This window comes from Pleurodeles waltl, chromosome 8 (genome assembly GCF_031143425.1).
Source record: "Pleurodeles waltl isolate 20211129_DDA chromosome 8, aPleWal1.hap1.20221129, whole genome shotgun sequence".
Taxonomy (NCBI): Eukaryota; Metazoa; Chordata; class Amphibia; order Caudata; family Salamandridae; genus Pleurodeles; species Pleurodeles waltl.
This window is the reverse complement of record NC_090447.1, coordinates 119,779,172-119,806,645: the sequence shown is the minus strand read 5'-3', so window position 1 is coordinate 119,806,645 and position 27,474 is coordinate 119,779,172. Positions and strand designations below refer to the sequence as shown.

The 27,474-nt window shown below is 44.3% G+C and overlaps 1 long non-coding RNA gene across 1 annotated transcript in view; it reads left to right on the top strand.

The window, feature by feature from the left end:
• LOC138249072 (uncharacterized) overlaps positions 1-27,243 on the top strand; it is a 67,968-nt gene extending 40,725 nt beyond the window's left edge. Inside the window, exons 2-3 of the long non-coding RNA XR_011194696.1 lie at positions 15,569-15,616; positions 27,058-27,243. This is a non-coding gene — a long non-coding RNA (uncharacterized lncRNA). The remainder of the gene's footprint in view (positions 1-15,568; positions 15,617-27,057) is intronic.
• Positions 27,244-27,474: the final 231 nt, after the last annotated feature.

Sequence of the window (27,474 nt, the reverse complement as noted above, 5' to 3'; positions counted from 1 at the left end):
CAAAAACTGAGTACCAGCTCCTATTTTTTTTGTTTTGTTTCTGATTTGATTATTTAAATATATATATATATATTTATATACATTTATTTGTATTTAACAATGCAACAGTGTTGTAATCTACCTCCGCCACTACAACAAAATCCAGGGAATGTACCCATGAAGTGGAGCAAATGGCATGGTTTATTTAATAATTTTATGATTGCCATTGATGGAAATTCGTTTTCTGCGACTAGAAAAAAAGGGCTTCTATTAAACGTTATTGGCACAGAAGCTCAGGAAATATTTGATCATTTACCTCCGCATAAACCACCTGAAGGAACTGATATAAATGATTATGATGTTTTTTCTGAAGCTTTGGACAGATTACAATTACATTTCACAGTTGAACCAAATGTAGTTACAGAACGTTTTAACTTTTATTCACGGCACCAATTTTCCACAGAACCTGTTGAAGGATATGTGGCTGCTCTTTGCATTTTGGCTTCAACTTGTGATTTTGGTGTCATTACTGATCAATATATTCGGGATCAAGTTATTATGCACTGTTATAACAAAAAAAATCAAGAACAACTTCTGAGACACAAAAATCCATCACTCAAAGAAGTAATAGAAGTTGTTAAAGGTATTGAAAGGTCAATACGATCGTGTAAGACATTAAATGATGACAAAGATAATCATCTTGAAGTAGCTGCCATACGCAATGTCAACAAAAATAAGTACAGCAAAGGGTACAACAAAAATAATCTAAACAAATTAAATGTATGCGATGTGGATCAAATTTGCATACCAACAAATCAACCTGTCCTGCCTTATTTAAAGAGTGTTTCAAATGTGGTAAAACTGGACATTTTTCGACAGTTTGCAGATCTCAAAGGAATGTTAATTCGATTGTTGGAAAACAATTAGAGACTGAACATTGTATCCAAGATGTTGAAAGCGTAGTCTTGATGATTACAGAAGATAAGTCTAAGCAACATAATATTTTGAACACTGATATTGACAACCAGATATATCTTCCTCCAAAGTGCGAAGTTATCATTGATGGATTCTCAACTATAATGCTAGTGGATTCTGGATCACCTTTTTCTATCATATCTGAGGCATTTTTCAACAAAAACTGGTCTGGACGGAAGTTGGAGAGCAATGACATTAAAGCTTATGGTTACAGTCAGACAATAATTAATATTTTAGGTTACTTTGTAGCTTCTATTTCTTGTCATGATCACAATATTTTAGGTAAAATTTATGTAGTTGACAAAGGACAGCATGTTTTGGGATGGAGACATCAAGGTAATCTTGGAATGGTTTTGGATCCATCTGCTGATGTTCCGGTGTATTGCATGACCATACAGCAAGGTATTGAAGTGATTATTTCAGAGTACAAAAATGTCTTTAGAAAAGAATTGGGTACTGTTAAAGGATTCACACATAACATTAAATTGAAAGTGGGAGCATTACCAGTCAGACACAAGTTGAGAGATGTTCCACTTAGTGTCAGGAAAGAACTTAGTATTTTGCTTGATCAATTACTTAAGGATGGTGTCATTGAACCAGTAGACTCCTCTGAATGGGTTTCTCCAATAGTTTTAGTTAAAAAAAAGAGTGGGTCTTTGAGATTATGTGCAGATTTGAGATCATTAAATAAACAAATTATTGTTGATTGCCATCCCCTACCAAAGATTCAAGAACTTTTTGCACTTTTGGGTGGAGCAAAATTCTTTACATCTCTTGATCTCAAATCAGCATATCATCAGATTACTCTTGATGAGGAATGCAGACATTTAACTACATTTATAACTCCAGAAGGGGCTTTCAGATATACCCGCATGCCGTTTGGGTTGGCATCCGCTGCATCCGTATTCCAAAAGCTTATGCATAGGCTATTTACAAACATGGATGGAGTTCTGGCTTTTCAAGACGACATCCTAATTTTTGCTGATACCATTGATTCTCATAATATGAGATTGTCAAAAGTACTGTCAGTTTTACAAGAAAAAGGGATGACACTACAAATGGAAAAATGTAAATTTTTAACCCAGGAGGTAGAGTATTTAGGACACACCATATCTTCAAAGGGTATAGCTCCTAAAGCTTGTTTGTTACAAGCTATAAAAAAGATGGGCATACCCTCTGATAAAGATCAATTAAGATCTTACCTGGGCTTGTGTGAATTTTACTCTAGGTTTGTGTTTCATTTTTCCCAAATAGCGTTACCTTTAAGAAATTTACTTAAGAAAGGAGTAAAATTTACATGGTTGAGTGAACATCAGGAGGCGTATGATAAACTTTAAAAAAGCATTATTGAGGCGGCACCATTGTCTCAGTTCAATCAAAATTTATGTTGTGCTGTTTACGTTGATGCCAGCTCTGAAGGGTTAGGGGCAATGCTTACTCAGAAAAACCATGTCACAGATAATACTGTGGCTTTAGCTTCAAGACCTCTTTCAGTTTCTGAATCTAAATATTCAACTATTGAGAGAGAAGCTTTAGCATGCACATGGGCAGTGGAACATTTTAAAACTTATTTGTGGGGCAGAGAATTTACCATTAAAACAGATCACAAACCCTTATTAGCATTGCTAAACAGTAACGGTACTGGTAGAGCATCTTCTCGTCTAGTCAGGATTTTATCAAAAATATATGAGTATAATTTCAAAGCAGTACATATTCAAGGAATTCTCAATTGTGTGGCTGACTGTCTATCCAGATTACCTGACAATTCTGTTAAATTGTTTCCTGAGACATTAGAAGAATGTGTGGTTGCTACTATAGATGATATTTTACCCCTATGTAAGGATGAGTTTTCCAAGGTTGCCTGGTGTAAGAGTTGTAGTGAGGATGAAGAATTACAAAACATTCAAAAATTTTGTAACACAGAATGGCCTCGTGAAAGGGTATTGTCACCATTTATGCAGATATGTTGGAAGGTCAGAAATTCAATTTCAGTATCAGGGGATTTAATCTTTAAAGATGATTGTGTGATTCCCCCCAAGGCGCTTCGCCCCAATATTATTTAGTTCGCTCACGCAGGACACTTAGGGGAAACCTTAACTAAAAATAAAATAAGAGAAATGTTTTGGTGGCCTTATATGGATAGGCAAATTTCAGGATTTGTCAAACAATGTGTCATTTGCTCTAATTCTGATAAGACTCTTGTCACCAGTAAATGTGTACCTGTTAAATCTGAATTTCCATCAAGACCATGGAACAAAGTAGCATTGGATATTTTGGGACCATATGATAATCTAGCTAGGTTCAAGATGTATATCATTGTACTTATTGATTACTTTTCTAAATGGGCAGAGGTCAAATGGATTGTCCAACCCACCACTGACAGTGTTATAAGATTTTTAAAAGAATGTTTTTTTAAGGAGGGGTTACCATCTAGCATTGTCACCGACAATGGTAAATAGTTCACATCCTTTAAGTTTCAGGAATTCATGAAAGTCAATAATATTTTGCATTTAAAAACTTTGCTTTATGCTCCAAATAAAATATGAATGGCCTTGTGGAAAGATTTAATAGGGTTATTGTGGAGGCTGTACAATCGGCAAAAATCAATAGGTTTAATGTCAAAGAATTTGTTGAAGAAAAGATTTGGGCATATCATTCGTCCCCCAATTTGACAACTGGGTTTTCACCATTTTCCATGCTCAAAGGGCGTGTTCCACGCACCACTTTATCCCCTTCTTGGTTGAGAAAAGAATTGCCCATTATTGACCTTAGAAAAATGTATTTTGAGGCTAAAAGAAAAGTTGACAAGAAAAATAAGGGAGAATTAGACAAAAATAATATTGATAATACTAAGGTGAAAATTGGGGATTTTGTCAGGATCAAACTTCCTTATCGAGTGAGAAAGGGTGAGTCAAAGTTTTCAAAAGCATTCAAGGTTGTATGTGTGGGAAAAACCTCAGTCAAGTTGAATAATGATTCATGGTGGAGTCTAAGCAGAGTTGCTAAAGTCACTAATAGTACTGAAAAACATGATCCTAATTCATATATGGATTTGTCCTCAGGGGTGACGAAGAACATTTGTATGGATAAATCGCAATACTTTTCTCTTTCAGATTTGGAACGTGACAGTAACACAGAAAGATCTCAGTTGACACCTGGTATTGTGGTTAATGAGGAGACTCCTATTGATTACAATGAGGACTTTGAGATTATTGATTCCACTTTTGTGCCTATTGTGCCAAATGTCAATCAGCAGGATAATGTACAAGTCAAAGATTATGTCCCTGAAAGAGTCAACAATGATAGTGTAGATCTTCCTAAAAGAGTATCTGTACTACCCAAAAAATATGCTGATTTTGTTTTGTGCTAAGTTATTTATTTATTTATTATTTTTATTATAATATTGAAGAGAGGAGATATGTAGTAGTTTGTAAAGTAGGCATGTTCTAAACAGTTCATAGGAATGTTATATTTATCCACGTTTGTTTCATTTCCTTTTGTTTTATTTCCTTGTGCGTGCGTCTGTGCATGAGAGCATTCCTTTGTATTCTATTTGGAATGCATTGTTTGATTTACGAGTCAGTTGCTTCTCTATGCTTGCTCCTGTCAACCAGCCTCTCCGTTGCTGGGAACTTTACTAAGAATAAACAAAACCTTTTTCCACCTTGCTTTTGGAACTTCATTACAACAATAGTTTACATTAAATTTCCTCTGGTAATATCCTTATTAGGGGTGGCTTGACAGAGCAGTTGTCTAAATGAGATATGTTAACAATTCTTTAGAATATATGCTACAATGGGCTTTGGTTTCACCTAGAGAAGTATCACTCTCTCACCTCTCACAGCCAATGGCTGCTTGGTGTATCGATTTAGCTCATAAGCAGTGCTTGCATTGCAATGTAATATTGACTATTTTACATCTCAGACGTACTCAATCATCATACATGTAATTCTTAAACTCATTCATATACTGTTTATTGAAATCAATCCTTGTAGTAGTTTCTTTACTGCAGTAGGTTTTTAAATGTTTTGTCAGGGCTGGAGTGCATGTCATTACCCCACCAGCTTTACTATCACAGTCACAACAACCACCACCACCATTACCACTGTAATCACAAACCCCACCACTGCTGCTATTAGCACAACCTTCGTACTACTCCTACCACCTGCATTACCATCACAGCCATTGCCACAGCCCATTATGATATCATTACCGCCACCACTATCACCACCACCATTGCCAACACCACCATTGCCAACACCACCATTACCACCACCAGAATACTTGTGCCTGCTTGTGTTTGCATGCTTTCTGAATGAAAGCCACAACTATTGGCCTTGTCAGGGCTAGTCTTCATTATATTCAAATTTCTTTCACCCCATCATAAACGAGCATGCTTAAAACCATTCCGAAGCTCACAAACCACCTTAATTGTGCACAAGTCATTTGAATCTTACAATAATTGCATAGTCCTAACTGCTGTCACAGTCCTGCCCCATAACATGGGTATATCACGCCCAAGGCCTTCTTTCCACGTGCCACTTATGAAGTGTAGATGCCCCCTGGGAGGACCAGGCTTTTTGTCGTCATGGTCCCATAATGCCTTCAATGCTCCTTACTCTTAGCCACCCTGGTCTAGTTTGAATATTTATAATATTTAGTTTACACAGAAGTGATTGATGTTGTAAGTGCTATACTATGGCTGTAAGAATAATTGGCATCTATATATGAAACAAGAAAGAAATCACAAAGACTTGAGGAATATGCTAAAAATCTGTTTTGGCGGAATAAATTATATTTATGGAAGAATTAAATCTGAGAAAATCATGAAAGTATCATTGAGGTTCGGATAATGAACTATGGGGTCATTACAACATTGGCGGTAAAAGCCGCTTACCGCCGTGCAGAAGACTGCCAACACACCGCTGCGGAATTCCGCCACGGTCATTATGACCCACAGCACGGAATCCGCCAATATTCAGACACCCACACAAGTCCGCCACACCAAAGGTCAGTGATAAACTGGCGAAAACAAAACCTCCACCGTCATGTCAACAGGAATACGCCCACACTATCACGACCCACGAATCCATGCGGCGGTCTTTCAACCGCTGTATTCCATTGGCGGTACACACCGCCGCGCTCATAATACACACACATATACAAAACACATCCACATTGGACAAATCAAAATACACACACCTGAGACACATACACACACCACTCCTACACACCCAATACAATTAAAAAAACACACACACATCACCCAAAAACCCCTACGACCAAAATCCCGAAAGAAGGCCAGAGAGAGACACTACAATCTACAACCAAGCATCCACAGGCACACAACACCATCACCCACATAACATTCACGCACCCCACACAACACACCACTAAATATCACCGCACATATCACAACACACACCACCCCACACATCACCCACACCACCCCATGGCACGGCAAAGACACCCCAGGTTCTCTGAGGAGGAGCTCAGGGTCATGGTGGATGAAATCATCCGGTTAGAGCCACAGCTATTCGGATCACAGGTGCAGCACACCTCCATAGCTAGGAAGATGGAGCTATGGCGCAGAATAGTGGACAGGGTCGACGCAGTGGGACAGCACCCAAGAAATAGGGATGACATCAGGAAGAGGTGGGACGACCTACGAGGGAAGGTGCGTTCCGTGGTATCCAGACACCACCGTGCGGTACAGAAGACTGGCGGTGGACCCCCACCTCCTCCCCCACAACTAACCACATGGGAGGAGCAAGTCTTGGCAATTCTGCATCCTGAGGGCCTCGAAGGAGTAGCTGGAGGAATGGACTCTAGGAAGTCAAACCTTAACTACCTTATCCCCCACCCTACCTGCATGCTATCACATACACACACCCTCGCCCTCACCCCATCACTCCAACTCCTCACACATGTCCCACTATCACAAACCACACATCCCAACACCAAGCCCTGCATGCAACACCAAAGCATGGACACCCATCACCAATGCATGGCCACGGCACATGCCCAAACACCCCCCTAAACCATCATCACACAATGTCCCACACAGGAATGCAAGCACTGGGGTACACGGTCAGCCACCCATTGCACACCATGGTACACACGGATGCAATAATCATGCTTTTACACCCCTGAAGGACCCCTACCCAACGTCACCGCACAGGAGGGTCCACACATGTCCACACCACCAACAGAATAGGCCCACAGTGATGACAGCAGCTCTGTCCAACTGGATCTAGACCACCAGCCCGGTCCATCTGGGACCTCGGGACAGAACTTCCCCCCTCTGGAAACACCAGCACAGCACCCACCCAGCGGGCCCATACCTCTGTCCCCAGGACACCTCAATCAGCAGTGTGTCCACCACTAAAGGGAATCCAGGCTAACCCACCACCCCAACAACAACAGAGACCTGGGGGCAGTGGTAGTGGGCACACCGTTCAGGGGACAGAGGCCCAGGAACACAGGGGAACTGGGAGGGCTGTCGTGCGACAGGGGACGACAGGCCCAGGGAACCCACTCTCCACGAGGCCCTCTCCAACATCATGGGAGCATACCATCATTCCCAGGAGACGATGGCAACGGTACTGGCCAAGTTTCTGGAGACCCAGCGGCTGCAGGAGGAACAGTATTTGGGCTTCAGGGAGGAACTCAGATCCATCAATTCCACCCTGGGCACCATCGTAGGGGTGCTGAAGGAAGTCCTCAACACCAGGAGGGACACTGTGGCACAACAAGGGGCCCCTGACACTAGCCTGGACGATGAACTGCCTACCACCTCCGCCGGCGCTAGTGGACAGGAGGCACCGCCACAGGACCACCACACCAGCATCCCACCCCCTGCAGATGGAGAACCACCCCGCAAACGGTCCCTGAGATCCAGGACAAAGACAGAGAATGATGCCAAGGCCCCCGCCAAGAAATGAGACCGCCCTGAATGTCATCCTTTAGTCCCACCTTATCACCCTGTCCATCCTCAAACTGCCCCAGCTCCACTTCCTATGTCCCTTTGGACAATGCACCTGTGAAACAAATAGACTGGACTCTGCCATGGACATTCCTCCACCATCACCCCTCCCCATTTTACAGCACCCTCTAATATTGAGTACTTAAATAAACACCCTTAAAGCACAAAACAATCTGGAGTCTGTCTGTGATTTCGAAATAGTGTATTAGCAATTACAGTGACAAAATGCTCTTTCAATTGTAATGTCAACATACCTATGTCACACAGCTCTAGTACATGAGGAAACAAAGCAGATGTCACACAGTGGGACCCACATCTGTCAAATCGTAAGGGAAAGTGAAAACTCAGTGACCAGACACTGGGTGAAAAGGAGAGACAGTAGAGAGGTAGTAGTGTTAAATTACATGCAGTAGGCAGGTTTGTCTTCTTACCTGTGTCTCACTGGAAGTATTGCAGGATAACCGAGTTTCTGTTGTCGATGTCCTCTTCTTCTGCTTCCTCGTCTTCACTGTCCACAGGCTCCACAGCTGCCACAACACCTCTATCTGGACCATCCTCCTGCAGAAAAGGCACCTGTTGTCGCAAAGCTAAGTTGTGGATCATACAGCAGGCCACGATGATCTGGCACACCTTCTTTGGTGAGTAGAATAGGGAACCTCTGTCATATGGAGGCACCGGAACATGGCCTTCAGGAGGCTGAAGGTCCTCTCTATAATCCTCCTAGTTCGCCCATGGGCCTCATTGTAGTGTTCCTCTGCCCTTGTCCTGGGATTCCTCACTGGGGTCAGTAGCCATGACAGGTTGGGGTAACCAGAGTCACCTGAAAAAGGCGAGGGACAACTGTTAGGCACACACTAACCTGTAGGGATATCCCCAGACACAGACAACTATTCCCACAGATTTGGTTCCAGGTGCTCACCTAATAGCCACACACAATGCCTCTGGAGTTGCCCCATCACATAAGGGATGCTGCTATTCCGCAGGATGTAGGCGTCATGCACTGAGCCAGGGAATTTGGCATTCACATGGGAGATGTACTGGTCTGCAAAACACACCATCTGCACATTCATCAAATGATAACTTTTCTGGTTTCTGTACACCTGTTCTCTACTGCGCGGGGGGACCAAGGCCACATGTGTCCCATCAATGGCATCTATGATGTTGGGGATATGTCCCAGGGCATAGAAGTCACCTTTCACTGTAGGCAAATCCTCCACCTGAGGGAAAACGATGTAGCTACGCATGTGTTTCAGCAGGGCAGCCAACACTCTGGGCAACACGTTGGAAAACATAGGCTGGGACATCGCTAATGCTATGGCCACAGTTGTTTGAAATGACCCACTTGCAAGGAAATGGAGTACTGACAGCACCTGCATTTGAGGGGGGATTCCTGTGGGATGGCGGATAGCTGACATCAGGTCTGGCTCCAACTGGGCACACAGTTCATGGATTGTGGCACGATCAAGCCTGTAGGTGATGATTACATGTCTTTCCTCCATTGTCGACAGGTCCACCAGCGGTCTGTACACGGAGGATGCCGCCATCTCCTCACATGTCCCAGCGGACGGTGCCTATGAAGGACAACAGCGAGCACAGAGTCAACCAACTCAGAGGTACGTACGCACAGTTTACACAGAACACATAATCTGAAATTAGCATGTATGAGTGTTGAGGCAAGGCCTAGTTATGTGTGACGCAGTTAAAAATAGAGCCATGTGGGCCCCTGAAATGGCGGCTGCCTGACCTGTAAAGTGGGACAATGGGATATGAGGTAACTGCACAGGCGTTGTACACCGTCGCAGTAGGCGGTCGAAAACCGCAGCGCAAATCTGCTTTGGTTAACATTGGACCCTATGGGTCCCAGGAGCCAATGACGATGTACACCGGCGGTGACGGTGCGCACCACCGTGGACGTGACCGCCATTTTCTATCTGTTCAATCACTCGATACCTGATCTTCGACAGGAGAGGACCTACACTGCAAGTGCTGCTGTGACCTCAGTCTGGAAGAGACAATGGCTTGTGTGTCTGGGGAAAGGGCCCCTGCCTTCACATCGGAGGAGTTGGAGAAACTCGTGGATGGGGTCCTCCCCCGGTACATGCTACTCTATGGTCCTCCAGACAAACAGGTAAGTACACTGGGAGCATGCTGTATGGGCTATGCCTGTGTGGAGTGGGGTGGATGAAAGATGGGGGGGGAGAATGAGATGTGCATGAAACGACGGTGAGTGCATGTGCCACATGGCAAGGGTAGGGATGAGGGCCAATGACTGTGACGGTGCAGTTGGTAATAACTTCTCTTTTTCCCCTGTACAATTCCTGTAGGTCAGCGCACACCAGAAGAAGGATATTTGGCGTGCCATCGCCAAGGACGTCCGGACCCTGGCGGTCTATCACAGACAGAGCACCCACTGCCGTAAGAGATGGGAGGACATTCGCCGCTGGAGCAAGAAGACAGCGGAGGCCCAACTGAGGATGGCCTCCCAACGTGGGAGGGGTGCCTGTCGCACCATGACCCCCCTGATGTTCAGGATCCTGGCGGTGGCGTACCCAGAGTTGATGGGCGCTTGAGGGCATCACAGCAGCAACAAGGGGGTGAGTACACTCTCATTCTGCTGATTCAGCGCGCAGTGGAGGTGTCTGGGTGGGGGAGGTGGGCTGTGGGTTCCCCTAGGCCAGGGTGAGTGTGCTAGTTAGGTCCCCTTTTTCAGGCAGGGCCTGTGGCACCCCACCCCACCTGGGTACAGTGCCAACTACACCTAGTCAGGCTGCAGTGACATCCATGTGTGCAGATGTCGGCCATAGCCTTGTAGGCCATGTCCCAGGGATAGAAGAGTGGACCCCAAGTGCGCGGCGTAGAGCAGGGGGCTTCTGTGTCTGTCGTGTCCGCCAACGGTAGTGGTAATGCATGCACTCAACATGTCTTTCTTCTGTCGTCCCCTCCCCTTTTTGTGGTCTCCCTGTTCTTGTGTGCATTAGCATCATCAGGCGGAGGAGCAGTGGCACTGGAGCAGGAGGGAGCTGCATCCCACATGGCCCTGGAGGGCGACACTACGGAGTCTGATTTCACCAGTGGGACGGAGGGCGAGGGGATCTCCACGGCGGGGACAGGAGCTGAGACCAGTGATACGGATTCGTCCTCTGATGGGAGCTCCCTTGTGGTGGCAGGCCCATCTGTGCCCCCCCGATCTACAGATACAGCCACCACCCCCCCTTCGAGCACCGCCCTCCCAGCAGCTCCTCAGCCTTTGCCCCGTGCCCGCTCACCCAGGAGGGTAGGCATCACCTTCGCCCCAGGCACCTCAGGCCCTGCCCCAGTCACCCCTGTTGCCCTCAGTGAGGAGGCCATTTACCTCCTCAGGTCCCTCACTGTTGGGCAGTCTACCATTTTGAATGCCATCCAGGGTGTAGAGAGGCAGTTGCAACCATCCAATGCATTCCTGGAGGGCATTCATTCTGGTCAGGCAGCCCTTCAGCGAGCTTTTCAGACTCTGGCCTCAGCACTGATGGCAGCCATTGTCCCTGTCTCTAGCCTCCCCCCTCCAACTTCCTCCACCCAGACCCACACCCCTGTACCTCAGCCTACCCCAAGCACACCATCAGACCAGCATGCACACACCCCAACACACAAAGGAAGCTCAGGCAAACATAAGCACCACACATCCCACAGGCACTCACGCAATCATCACACACATGCAGACATACCAACATCCACTGCCTCCACTGTGTCCCCCTCCTCCTCATCTCCCTCCCAGTCTCGTCTCCACTCACACCTGCATGCACTACATCTACAGCTACTACTTCCATCACTAGCACACCCCGCTCACGTGCAGTCACCACCCCCACTACCATTCACACATCCCCTGTGTCCTCTCCCAGTGTGTCTGTGACGCCAACTCCCAAGGTACACAAACGGAGGCACACACCCACCCAACAGCCATCCACCTCACGACAGCCTCCAGCACATGCACCTTCACCCAAAGTCACCAAACGTACACCTCCTACAACCACAACCTCTTCCTCCACTCCCAACTCCCTCCAGCTACCCGTCCCAGTGTTCCCAAGAAACTTTTCCTGTCCACCCTTGACCTCTTTCCCTCACCTCCCCCACCCCGTCAGTCTCCTAGGGCCCGACTTTCTAGGTCCCAACCTAGCACTTCAGCCACGACATCAGCGGGATCAGTGGTGCCAGTAGTCACCGGCTTCTGGAGTGCACCAGGCAGCAGGGCAGCCAGTGTGGCAAGGAGCCACAGCATGGACAGTCCCCCACCTGCCAAGCATCAAAAGTTGGCCAGTGCCCGGCAGGAGAGGGGTAAGACACCAGCCACCAAAGCCGCTCCCAGGGGTACAGGTGAGAGTGTGGAGTCAGCTGCGACACCTTCCAAGGTGGGGAAGGGGCACAAGAAACCCCACAAATCTGGGAAGATCGGCACGGCGGAGAAGACCGCCATCAGCCCCGCTGCCCAGGAGGCGACCGCCATCAGCCCCGCTGCCCAGGAGGGGACCGCCATCAGCCCCTTGCCCAGGAGGCGACCGCCATCAGCCCCTTGCCCAGGAGGCGACCGACATCAGCCCCGCTGCCCAGGAGGCGACCGCCATCAGCCCCGCTGCCCAGGAGGCGATTGCCATCAGCCCCGCTGCCCAGGAGGTGACCGCCATTAGCCCCGCTGCCCAGGAGGCAATCGCCATCAGCCCGCTGCCCAGGAGGTGACCGCCATCAGCCCCGCTGCCCAGGAGGCGACCGCCATCAGCCCCGCTGCCCAGGAGGCGACCGCCATCAGCCCCGCTGCCCAGGAGGCGACCGCCAGTAGCAGCCCCGCAGGCCCAGACCAGACTGCCAGCACCAGCCCCGCTGGCCCAGACAGGAGCGCCAGCAGCATCCCTGCTGGCCCAGACAGGACCACCAGTACCAGCCCCGCAGGCCCAGACAGGACCCCCAGCACCAGCCCCGCTGGCCAGGAGGCGACCGCCAGCACCAGCCCCGCAGGCCCAGACAGGACCGCCAGCAGCTGAGTCGCTGCAAAGGACACCGCCACAACAAGCACCGCTGCAAAGGGCACCGCCGCCACAAGCACCGCTGCCAAGGACACCGCCGCCACAAGCACCGCTGCAAAGGACATCGCCGCCACAAGCACCACTGCCAAGGACACCGCCGCAACAAGCACCGCTGGCCCATGAGTGCCAAGAGCACTGACGCTACTGAGTCCGCCACGAGCAGGATGAAGCACTCTGGGCACAAAGCTCCCTCCAGAACCAGTGGAGCCAGGCATCCACTACCTCAGTCCTTGGCAGGATGAAGCACTCTGGGCACAAAGCCCCCTCCAGAACCAGTGGAGCCAGGCATCCACTACCTCAGTCCTTGGCAGGATGAAGCACTCTGGGCACAAAGCCCCCTCCAGAACCAGTGGAGATTTCCATCCACTACCTCAGTCCTTGGCAGGATGAAGCACTCTGGGCACAAAGCCCCCTCCAGAACCAGTGGAGACAGGCATCCGCTACCTCAGTCCTTGGCAGGATGAAGCACTCTGGGCACAAAGCCCCCTCCAGAACCAGTGGAGACTGTTATCCACTTGAAAGACTGTGGCTTTGCACTCCCCAGGATTGCACAGTGGGCAATCCACCCACTGTAGAGACTTGAGAGACTGTGGCTTTGCACTGCCCAGGATTGCACAGTGGGCAAACCACCCACTGTAGAGACTTGAGAGACTGTGGCTTTGCACTCCCCAGGATTGAACAGTGGGCAAACCACCCACTGTAGAGACTTGGGAGACTGTGGCTTTGCACTCCACAGGATGCAGCAGTGGGCAAACCACCCACTGCAGAGACTTGAGAGACTGTGGCTTTGCACTCCCCAGGATTGAACAGGGGGCATGTGGCCCCCTCGTGGATTTGGCGTCGTGCACTCATCCGGCTGAGGTGCCCCCCTTTCCCTTCCCCCTGAGGTGCCTGTTTTATTTCTATCTGACGCCCCTGCAGTGTTCTCTCCGTCATGTTCGGGTACCTTGTGTGGGCCTCGACCATGCAGTGTGGGCCCAGTGTTCCACGGACTTAAATGGAGCAATATCTGGACTTCTATTCTTGGTGTATATATTTGTTAATAGTGTATATATATTTTTGCGTACTGGATTTTAATAGATTACAATGGTTACACTCATTTCCTTTTGTCTTTGCGTTCTTCCGGGGGGTTTGGGGGGTGTAACTGTGATGTATCAATATGTATTAGTGTGTGTGTTGTCGTGGGTGAGGGTGGGGGTGTTGCGTGTTGCGTGTGTGTGTCCCTGTTTTTTCCCTCCCCCCTCCCCTGTGTCGTAGGTGCAGTACTCACTGTGGTCTTCGCCGCCGGGGTTCGTGCTCCTGGTAGAGGAGCAAGAAGATCAAGGCTGGGAAAATGTAAAGCTCTGGTTCCATGGTGTCCTGGTTCCTCATGGGGTGTGTAGAGGTGAGCGCTTTCCTTTCGAAGTCCTGTTTCCGCCGTGTTTTTGTTCACGGTGAATCCTCCCCGGAAAAGGTGGCGGATTGGTAGGTTGTGATACTGTGGGCAGTACATTGTCCTCCGCCTGTCTGTTGGCGGTGAGCGCTGCGCTGTTTGTTTGTACCGCCGTGGCGGTCGGAGTGTTAAAGTGGCTGTCTTTGTTGGCGGTTTCCGCCACGGTTGTAATTCAATTTTTTTTACCGCCGGCCTGTTGGCGGTCTTACTGCCGCTAACACCGACCGCCAGGGTTGTAATGACCCCCTATGTCTTTATACATAATTGTAGTAAAACATGTAATTTGATAAATGCTGAGGATTTGTAATATGGCCATTTTAGATACACCGACTCGAATGAGAAAACATCAGAATACGGTCTGTATAGATGCTGGCAACAGTATAAATAAGTACACAAAAACATTATAACTGACAAGGATTTACAATATAGTGTGTCGGTATGAAAGAAAATAATTAAAATTAACATCATGGTTTCGACAATGAATCCATTCTTACAATTTAACCTTGCCAAATATACGACCATATAAATGTAGACGCCACTTCAAAATGGCCACCATAGATACAAGGCCAGTAATGAGGCTTGAAACGGACCTCCCAGGTGCAAGAGTTTAACTAAAAGTATATAAGCGGCGTGAGATCATACAACAAGTTTTGCTGGTACGTCGTCTAGATGGAGTTCTGCTATGGAGCACGTTACACGCTATGACTGTGAGGTAGGAGTTTTGGTTCATAGAAAATATAATCATTACAAGAGTTATATGATAGAGTTGCATATAGTTTTGACCAAGAGGATATCGGAACGACAATGCATATTTACATACTGTCTATTTTGTCTAAAATTAAGTTTAACAAAATTTTTGGAAATAAGGATTGCAATTAAGATCATGAACTACATTTCTTTAATAAAATTGTAGTAAGATATAATTCAACAGAGGCATATGTAAAATCATACATCTCTTTGATATTGGATGTCTTGACAAATGTTTGCAATAATGGGCCTGTATTGGTCTTGAAAAAACTATAGTAGTGGATCTTAATATGGCCGCTACCTCCTATACTCATGTTCAGTCAGTCAGCAGATATGACTCTAACCTATAATATTATTTTTTTTAATCTATGAGTTCTAATTTTTCTTTTTTCACAGTACACAGATTGGTCAACTGTACGATGTCCTCATCATCCGGCTCTTCAGGTATCGAAAATGTTGCATGTTCCTCTTCAGTCAGTTCTCTCATTGTTCAAGTCCTGGGAAAGTACATTTAGCCTACTCTACACATAATTGTATCAGTATGACTTCATCATCTCCTGTCCATGAGGACATTGCAGAAAATTCTAGCTAAGCAACTTTATCATCGGGTGGTTCAGGGTCAAGTTAAGACATCAGCTTCTCTGCAGTGCGTTAGAAAGTCAATTTCTTGAGTGAGGCCTGGAAAGGAGTAGGCCTTAACCACAGCTAAGTTAATTCTACAAATTAATGCAAAACATAGGTTATACATCTTAATATGACATATTACTACATTATTTTTTTCACTTTTCATTATTTTACACATTTTTTGTTATGTCAGTGCAACTTTCTATAAGTGGCTGCCACTCCCCATGGTCACATTTTCAAACGTGCACATTATTTTCTCTACAATTAATTTCTCTACGAACTTTTCATTAATCAAAACACGTAAACATTGATTAATAATTTCTAATTAATATATTTGCATCAGCAGTTTCTTTGGGCATACTCAACTTTCGTTAACCAGTCATTCATCTATGCTACTTGCTGCCAGTCACCAGTCTACAAGAGGCAGTGCTTAATTTGTAAATGAAAACGTGCCGGTGCTCAAAGCCCTTCTCTGAAACACGCGGCTGCTGCAATTAAATATGGGAACACGAAATACCGAGGCAGCCTAATCCTGAAGCCATCTCTAGCCTCTTTAACCCATTTCAAGCCACTCCCGCCCCTTCAGCTCACTCTTGCAGCTTTCTGCTTTCTCCCATTGTGACGCTTTTTTGTTTTTCACTTCCTCCGTCTTTCCCAAATGTGTCTTTTGCTCGCAGAAAATGCTTGAGGCAGAAGAATAAGCACCGGCCCTCACAAATAAGTGCCGGTGCTCTGCACCGGAAACAACAAGCACAAATTAAGCACTGACAACAGGTAACCCGCTGGGATAATGTTGGCTTTTAGGATCCTGGACATCCACCCAGTAGCTGATGCTCACCTAGGCTTCTGGAGTCCTCCTTTCATGAGCAATGAATCATTGCACCATGGGGCAACTCGACCTGGTTTGCTTTGACTCTGGGAGCCTGCGACCCCTCCCATGTCTATCATCAGAGAGGCCCGGATAGTGCCGCAGTGGACTTGGCACAAAAAGATAATGCTCTCTCAGTGAATTTTGAGAGGGCAGGCTGTACTATCACCTTCCTTCCACCAGCTCCAAACTAGACCTTCCCTGACTCTACTGTCAGGAAAAACAGTTGCAGCCAGTCTGCTCTGTTTGATTGGGTCACATGCTTAGCTCATAGAAGCTCCGAGTTTCCAGCACTTCCATTTCATACACAAGTATTTTTCAGTTAGTCCAGCCCATAAAGGTGTGCAAGTTTTAATAATAGATAAATAATAAAATAATAAGCAATCCTACATCATATACTTACATAATGAGCTTTGGGTCAGGGGCTGCGTCCATAGGTCTTTTAAAACGTCATTCACATTTTGCCTCCGCCCACTACAACAAGGGGCAGTGGGTCAATCATTTTTTAGCCATTGGTTCCCTTCACTTTGAGTGACCACTCAAAGCCTGTGCACAATGTTCAAATCTGTCTAAAATGCTTTCTTTCTCCTCTGTGACTATTTTTTTGCCTCCTTTTTGACAGACACTGTTATAAAGCCTTTAGGGGACATTGTAATATAAAAGCTGCCTGTGATTTGAGTGCTTGGTTAGATGGTGGTTTATTTTTGTCACCTTCGCAAATAATATTATTAAAATGAATAACACCATTACAATGCTTGTTATTTATAAAATATTACTGGTAGGCCAGTCACATCAGTGACAGGTGACAGCTTTTTGTCCCATTTGTTTGTGGCACATGCTTAATGACAGCTGTATAAGCTTACCAGGGCCAGACCTGTTATCTTTCTCAGTGTTTGTTTATCCATGGTGTGACACTGTGTGAAACTAAATGTCAGATACAGCTACACAGGTGGAAGTATAGCTCAGAGAAACTGAATTACCTATACACTGTAGAACACAACATTTAAGAAACTTACTTTTTTGTAACTATGCAGATGCACATAAAAGTTATGCTTTTGACAGTGTTTAAAAAGTCTGCTTCTTTTCTTGAGAGGATGAGAAATATTGAAATGTTTTGAACGGCAAAACAGAGCACGGGCCTTGACAGAACTTGAGAATGTTTTCCAATCTGTCTTTCAGAAATTGCATGCTGCCAAGCGTCCTTCAGGAGCAATCACATGCACACTCGAGACGCTTTGCAGGTGCTTTTTTTATCCATGTGATGTGCCTTCGGATGTTTGATACGGATGTCTACTCAGCGGAGTAATTTCATTGTAATACACTAATGTCAGCCTGAGGGTACTTTCAGTATGATGTTCTAATATACATTTAACACATCAGGATACCTGCGAATTGCAATATTTTTATTTGTGCTAAAACACAGTCCTATTCCTTGGGACTAAAGTCCTGTTTATATGCCATGCAGCAAATCGAACAAGTGAAAAATCAGTCATGATTGAAAAATACAAATCCAGGGCTTTTCATACCATGAATACAGCTAAATTACCACATCAGCTTCACAGTGTGACATTAACTCCCGGACCAGTATTATAGCAGACAGCCGGATCGTACCCGGCACTGCCGGTCCTGGGAGAGATAGCTCTGCCCCGTGCCAAGAGCACGGATGCTCACGAAAGGCAGGCCCTTCGCGCTTCTGTTGCTGTGATGACGCGGCCCGTTTCCCAATCTCGTCCCGAGTGGTTTGCCAGGAACCCCCGCGCACTTCCTCGTCATTTCTCGAAGCTTCGAGTGTGTGTGTCAATCTTCTTTCTCACCGGCTGTGCGTGGGAGAACCATTTCCCGCTGTTTTTGATTGTGGTGACCACATCATGGGTGTTACACGTTGGGTGCGTTTTCCATTTCGGCTCCTGGACCTGGAGGGTCCCCCGGGGCCTCAGAGTAGGCAGTGATGAAAAGCAAAGACAGACGGGGTAAGTTCTTCCTTGCCAATGCTGTGGGTTGTTCCACTGGTGTTGGCACATCTAGTTTGGCAGAGATGTCCAACACAGAGCAAGGAAGGCCGGATCTGGCAGATTTTACTTTAAAAACGAGTTTCATCTAGATGTCATGTGTGTAAATGAATCCTCTGAGGCTATCTCAAAAGTCTGGCGTGGATCCTACCTTTAAAGTCAAGAGAAGATGGGGACAGAAGTAAAGTGTGGGTTTTGCCACAATGCCAAACAAATACTCTCTAGAGCAGCGACCTAACGTTTGCTTGGGAGCCATAAAAATGTCCTTAGGTGGACTGGACATGTTGATCCTGCGTCACATACGTTTTATCTGCCAAGCAATCTAGTCAAGGACACTTGTGAGGAAATCTGCTTATCTTATTATCCAATAAAACAGCCTGCATTTTGAGACATGTTAGAGATTGAGGGACCTGAATTAATCATCATCCAACTCACTTTACTGCGGTGCAGGCTAAACATCGAAATCAGAATATCAATGGTAATATGGGCCGTATTGACGCTCCTGTGGCGCTAAGCACAGCGCTGTATTTACAAGGTGGCGTTAGGCCTCTTTTTGTGGCTTAACGCAACCTTGCAAATACGGCCCTTTCCCACACAGCACTGTGCGTGGAAGGGGCGTGCAATGGGGGTTGTTGTGGGTGTGCCACAGCAACACCCATTGCATTTTGACGCTGCCTCAGATTTATGAAATCATGAAACCTGAGGCAGCGCCAAAATCTAACGCCACCCCAAGGGGTAGCGTTAGCAGGGCGCAACGAGGAGGAATACTTTTATTCCTCCTCGTTTTTTGCTTTTTCTATATGTGCTGCGTTCTGCCGCGCGCATAGAAAACACAAAATGCCAGAAATGATTGTTTATGTGCCAGAAGGTGTCCCCTTCTGCACATAAACAATCATTTGAAAAAGACGGTTTGGCACTTCTGTGTGTGCTGCATTGTGCAGCACACACAGAAGTGCCAAAGCGCCATTAGTGATTGTTTATGTGCAGGAAGGGACACATTCCCGCAAATAAACAATCACATCCCTCAACACAGACACCCTTGCACGATGGTGCAAGGATGCCTGCGTTGGCACTGGCAGCTAAATTTAGCCCCAGCGCAGGGGGAAACACAGGGGTGTGCTGTATTCCCTTGAATACAGCGCATCCCTGCGTTTCCAAAGTGACGCAGCCCAGCACTGCCAATTTTGGCACAGCACCACGCTGCGCCACTTTTCTTTAAATCTGGCCCTAAATATTGGTGGCAAAATGTCAAAAAACTATTGAAAGGCAAGTGAGTCTCGATTTTTGATGCCTAACTCCACACATATGTTGCCACCTGTTAGATCAGTCAGCCTTTTGCCTGCTTGCCTCATATTTTTGCGGATTCTTTTTGCTGGCCTTAGGACTCTGAGCACTTTACCACTGCTAACCAGGGCTAAAGTGCATATGCTTCTCCCCTAAACCTGGTTACATTGGTGTATACACAACTGGTATATTTAATTTACTTGTAAGTCCCTTGTAAAGTGGTATACCATATATTGAGAGCCTGTAAATGAACTGCTACTAGCAACTGAATTGAAAAAGAAAGCGGACAAAGTGCAGAAGGATATTAAAAAAATTAGCAAAGAAAAGACACCCCCCACCCATCTATCAGACGACTTCTACACACAGCCCTCCTCCAAACATGTCACCTAGGGGAGATATAAAGACCAGAGACTAGTGACCTTCTCCGAATCCTCAGCAGGCTCTGGTAATTTGGAACATCCTGGGGAAGGTACTAGCAGTGACAACTCCACTTCCAATCGTTTTTTAGGGAAACCTCCTAGAGGCAGAGGCAACAGAGGGAATCAGGAGTGACAATGGAACCAGTTCCCAGGGGACTGCCAGACCCACAGTTACTAGTACAATTGGGATCCAAAGAGCAAATTAATATTTTGCCTCACAATTAGAATACCAATTCAGAGAATGTGACTGTGGCCCTAAGAGTCCCTGAACACAATCTGTGTCTAACACAATCAATCCCAATATTAAATTTATCACAACATGTATTGAGTGAGGCTGATACTTCCCTACTGAGTAAGGGACTGTCTTTGCAATCACTGAACGTACTGATTTTTTTCTAACTAAATTCAGAACTGTATTGTTTCTTCAGGAAATTGAAACTACAATATTTTTTTCACAATAGAGAGTCCCCTTTGTTCACTTCGGCATCTCAACTCAGACCAGCTTCTTGTTTTCCACCTTCAAATGCCACGATGCCACCTGAAATGTTAGCATTTGAGAAGGTGGTTTTAGAAGACATAACTAATCTAAGAAGTAATAGGTATTTCACACCACATAATATAACATGGTGTGAGAGACAATCTCTCAACGCATTTGGAATCCTGCACCTTCACTATAAATAAACCAGCAGATAAAGGAGGTGGCATACTGATACAGGACAGACATCAATATGAAGCTGTGATTATGTGCCAGCTCAATAATCCTAAACATTTTAAGATACTGCCATCCAATCCCTCACCAGACATTAAGCAGTGTATTTTTGAAATCACATCACAGGGCCTACAGCAAGGATTCATCACTTAATCGGAATTTGAGTTTCTCAACAAAAAATCCCCCAGAACCCCTTCACTATATACTGTACCAACGATTCATAGGAATGTATCTCACCGGTCGGGTAGACTAAGTTTATCTGGATGTGACTCTATCCTTGAGCCTCTGGGTTAGTACATCAATACCTTTATCAAAGATTTTGTCCCTGTTTTAGTCACCTGTGTACGGGATAGTATATACAGTATTAACCTGATTGAAGGTATGGATTTTGACTCTGAACATGAGCTCTTAGTGACTCTGGACATTGAGGGCCTGATTACCATCTTAGCAGATGGGATACTCCATCACAAACATGACAGATATCCCGCCCGCCGCATTACAAGTTTGATTATATCCTATGGAACTTGTAAAAGAAAAGAGCGGGCGGGCTATCCCTCACGTTTGTGATGGAGTATCCCATCCGCCAAGGTCGTAATTAGGCCCTGAGTCTCTTTATACAAATATCCCCCAGAGAGTGAGAGACAGTAGTGAGGCAATCAAGAACATTTTGGACACTCGTCCTGCCCCTGGCCATGTCCCAACTGATTTCATAATTGAACTTCTAGAGATTGCTTTATCCAAAAATACTGTTTGTTTGGACATGACTACTATGCACGGTGTTCCGGAAATTCCATGGGAGCAATTTTTGCTCTAAACCTGGCATACTGATACAGGACAGACATCAATATGAAGCTGTGATTATGTGCCAGCTCAATAATCCTAAACATTTTAAGATACTGCCATCCAATCCCTCACCAGACATTAAGCAGTGTATTTTTGAAATCACATCACGGGGCCTACAGCAAGGATTCATCACTTAATCGGAATTTGAGTTTCTCAACAAAAAATCCCCCAGAACCCCTTCACTATATACTGTACCAACGATTCATAGGAATGTATCTCACCGGTCGGGTAGACTAAGTTTATCTGGATGTGACTCTATCCTTGAGCCTCTGGGTTAGTACATCAATACCTTTATCAAAGATTTTGTCCCTGTTTTAGTCACCTGTGTACGGGATAGTATATACAGTATTAACCTGATTGAAGGTATGGATTTTGACTCTGAACATGAGCTCTTAGTGACTCTGGACATTGAGGGCCTGATTACCATCTTAGCAGATGGGATACTCCATCACAAACATGACGGATATCCCGCCCGCCGCATTACAAGTTTGATTATATCCTATGGAACTTGTAAAAGAAAAGAGCGGGCGGGCTATCCCTCACGTTTGTGATGGAGTATCCCATCCGCCAAGGTCGTAATTAGGCCCTGAGTCTCTTTATACAAATATCCCCCAGAGAGTGAGAGACAGTAGTGAGGCAATCAAGAACATTTTGGACACTCGTCCTGCCCCTGGCCATGTCCCAACTGATTTCATAATTGAACTTCTAGAGATTGCTTTATCCAAAAATACTGTTTGTTTGGACATGACTACTATGCACGGTGTTCCGGAAATTCCATGGGAGCAATTTTTGCTCTAAACCTGGCATACTGATACAGGACAGACATCAATATGAAGCTGTGATTATGTGCCAGCTCAATAATCCTAAACATTTTAAGATACTGCCATCCAATCCCTCACCAGACATTAAGCAGTGTATTTTTGAAATCACATCACGGGGCCTACAGCAAGGATTCATCACTTAATCGGAATTTGAGTTTCTCAACAAAAAATCCCCCAGAACCCCTTCACTATATACTGTACCAACGATTCATAGGAATGTATCTCACCGGTCGGGTAGACTAAGTTTATCTGGATGTGACTCTATCCTTGAGCCTCTGGGTTAGTACATCAATACCTTTATCAAAGATTTTGTCCCTGTTTTAGTCACCTGTGTACGGGATAGTATATACAGTATTAACCTGATTGAAGGTATGGATTTTGACTCTGAACATGAGCTCTTAGTGACTCTGGACATTGAGGGCCTGATTACCATCTTAGCAGATGGGATACTCCATCACAAACATGACGGATATCCCGCCCGCCGCATTACAAGTTTGATTATATCCTATGGAACTTGTAAAAGAAAAGAGCGGGCGGGCTATCCCTCACGTTTGTGATGGAGTATCCCATCCGCCAAGGTCGTAATTAGGCCCTGAGTCTCTTTATACAAATATCCCCCAGAGAGTGAGAGACAGTAGTGAGGCAATCAAGAACATTTTGGACACTCGTCCTGCCCCTGGCCATGTCCCAACTGATTTCATAATTGAACTTCTAGAGATTGCTTTATCCAAAAATACTGTTTGTTTGGACATGACTACTATGCACGGTGTTCCGGAAATTCCATGGGAGCAATTTTTGCTCTAAACCTGGCGAATCTTTATGTGGGAAAATGTTTGTTAACACTAACACTAACCCCTTTAAAAGTAATATTTGTTGCTGGAAACGGTACATTGACAACATTTTACTAATTTGGACTGGTACAGAGGACAATCTCCAGCTGTTCACCCAGTACCTTAGTAGGTGTCAACCTCATCTCAAATTTACATATAATTTTGACCAACACAAGATGCCCTCCTTGATCTCCTAATCCTCAATGATGACAATCAACTTATTGTTACCCTTTTTTTAAATTCTACAGAGCATAATACGTTGTTACAGTACAATAGGTTTCATCCCCAGGCTGTCAAAGATGGATTGCCCTTTGGCCAATTTCTTCATCTCCAAAGGAACTATACTTTGAAAAATGATTATTTCAAGGAAGGGGCTATTCTTAGCGCCAAGCTGCAAGAGAGAGGCTACCTCAGGCTTCATTCAATTAAGAGAGCTTGGCACAATCCCAGAGAAATACCTTTACAACCCAAGGTAAAAGCTCATTTAGACAAAATCGTCTGTATAACAACATTTTGTCCACAAAAAAACAAGATAGTAAAAACCATTAAAAAATTGGTCTATCCTTAAGAATTTGGACCCCTTATGGGATACTCCTCTTTTTTCCTAGAAGGGGGAAATAGTAAGGATTATTTAGCACATGCGGACACCAGGATTCCTAGTGCCAACTACACATTGCCCTCCCTAATGGGGTTAGACCCAATCAAAGGTCGCTACAAATGTGGAAATCTAACACAAAACAGTTTGTACCTAGAAGTATAGATATTACTTTACAACATCATACTAACTGTGCAACTAGTAAGGTTATCTACTGTATTTGGTGTCCATGGGACCTTAATTATATTCGCACAAGGATCAGTCAACATAGGAGCCTCATCAGATGCAATATAGAGACGGCACCCTTAATTCAACACTTTCAGGAACATCAGCACACAATAGAGGATCTCGGATGGCAAGTAATTGAAAAAGCCACACCATCACCAAGGGGAGGAGATATGTCACAGAATTATCAGAGACTAAAATGTAAATGGATTGACAAATGTGACTGGATCAGGAATGGTCTGAATACCATGGAGGAATGGCGTAAATACATTGCACTCCCAAACCAATGCACTTTCCGCCATTTCACTCTGTACATTGCACATACATTATATAGACTATGTCTACCAGTACGTCTTGGTACTGCTTCCTGGGAGCATTACTAGTGATCTTGCCATAAGTGCTGTATTTTTGTTGTCCCACACCACTAATATGGAATTGTCATATGGTTTTCCTTGGATCATCTATTTGAACAATTTAATCACTATTCAGTCAAGAAATGGTGAATGGATTCCCTTTTTTGCTTTAAAAAGTGCTTAGATATCCGTTATATGTTATACTGGCCTTCCTTGCATGGGGTAGAGATTTGTGGCTGCTTTACTTAATGCTGGGGTACTATATATCAAATGATTATCCACTATAATTGGTGAATCTTCAGTGTTTGTATATCGAATATATGACTAAACAACTACCTCCTGAACAACGACAGGCTAAACCACTACTGCTGAACAACGAAAAAGCCTAAACCACGACTTTTTAAACAACGACGCCTAAACCAAGAAAAAAATATTAAACAGAAATATGCCTAAACAACGACATCATATACAACGTATACGGAAACCACTACAATATTACCTTAAAAAACAGCGAAAATTAAAACAACGATATTTTGCCTACAGAAAACATTTAAAAAATCAGCACAAATCCAAAACAAGTAAAGTAAAGACAATTTTAATATAAAACGTTTTTAAACAATAAGAAAAAAGGTAGAACAGTAACGAAAATGACACTCCATAAAAACTTAGTCCTACAACAGTGTCTACATCACCCAGGAAGTATTTCTTCTTGTCATGAAATGACGACTAGCAGGGAAAACATATCTAAAGTACGCAGATAATATACTTTTAAAATAAATATAAGTTCAGTCACAAATATATTTAGAATAAAAATGCATGTCTAAAACACATTTTATTTTCAATTATAACATTACTCTTGAAACATATATATATATAGAGCTGACCTCCATTTTGTGTTCAGTATTATACGGAACACCTTACAGAGAAGACGTGTGTAGCAGTACGGAAACAGACTAATCGATATTTTATACAACAACGCCATCTATTGACATTCGAAGGTAAAATATACATAAAATAAATATAAATATATATACATTGCTATAGGGCAGCTAAAAAAAACAAAGAAATAAATTACATTTGAACTCTTTTACATTACAGACATATATTTGAAGGAAGTGAACAAAAAATAATAGAACGTCTTTACAATAAAAGGTAAACGATTTCTGTTTTTAGAAAAAGTTTGAATAAAGCGTTAAAACATGTTTTAAAAAATGATTATGATTACATTAGTAAAAAAATTACAATGCAATAAAATTCATCTGTAAAGAAAAAACTAATGATTTCACCTACTAAATGAAGTTCTAAGGCTATATATTACTTACCTCAAAATTGAAAGCTAGAGAAACACCATACAAAAAAAAGAAAATTATTTTTAAATTAAGCTGAGTACATACCTGAAGCAAGTAGAAGGAATGAACTTGCGAAATATTTAGGAACAAGTGGGGGGAAATTAGTAATAAAAATCTACTGAGTACTTACCTTACTGTATGTGCAGAATAGCAACTGAGGGTAACATAAATCTTTAAAGTAAGTTAAGAACTTACCTCATACAAGGTGAATACTTACATGAGGGCAGGTGCTGGACAGTGAGTAAAGAGGAAATGTACTATTCCAACTCCACAAAGAACTTACCTCTGGACAGCTGATACACAGTCAATACATGCCAAATGTACTATTCCAACTCCACTGGATACTTACGTGAGAGCAGGTGCTGGACAGTGAGTATGGAGAAAATTTACTATTCCGACACAACAAAGTACTTACCACAGAGCAGGTGCTGGACACAGTATAGGGCCAAATTTACTATTACAACTCCACCAAGTACTTACCTTCGGGCAGGTGCTGGACACTGAATAAAGCCAAATGTACTATTCCAACTCCACCAAGTACTTACCTCAGGGCATGTGATACACAGTCAAAAACAGCCAAATTTACTATTCCAACTCCACCAGATACTTACATGAGGGCAGGTGCTGGACAGTAAGTATAGAATACATTTTCTTTTACAACTCCACCACTTACCTATCTCAGAGCAGGTGCTGGACACTGAATAGGACCAAATTTACTATTCCAACTCCACCAAGTACTTACCTCAGGGCAGGTTATAAACAATAACTAAATGCCAATTCAACTATTCAAACACCACATAATACTTACTTGAGAGGAGGTGAAAAACAGTGACTAAAGGCCAAAAATTAATACTATAATTGCACTGAGTAATTACCCGATCGCAAGTATTGAAAGTAAGAACATTTATAATACAAAATAAAAAACTAAATACTACACTCTTTGCAATTTTTTTTAGACTCCAAACAAGAAAATAATCATAGGCGGACGTGAAAAATCTGAAAAAAAGAACTTGAAAACAAAAGAAGCTGAGCAAAAAAAAAAAAAGTAAGTATAATATTAAAGAATTTTTTTTTATACAATAACTGTAATCTATACATAGATGAACAATTTAGCACAGGCCAGGTGTAGACTCTACATACAAGGTAAAATTTCCTATTAAACCTCCACCAAGTACTTACCTAAGATCAGGTGCTGGACACTGAATAGGGCCAAATTTACTATTACAACTCCAATAAGTACTTACCTCAGGGCAGGTGATACACAGTCAAAAACAGCCAATTTTACAATTCCAACTCCACCGAATACTTATGTGATGGCAGGTGCTGGACAGTGAGAAGAGAGTAAATTTAGTATTCAAACTCCACCAACTACT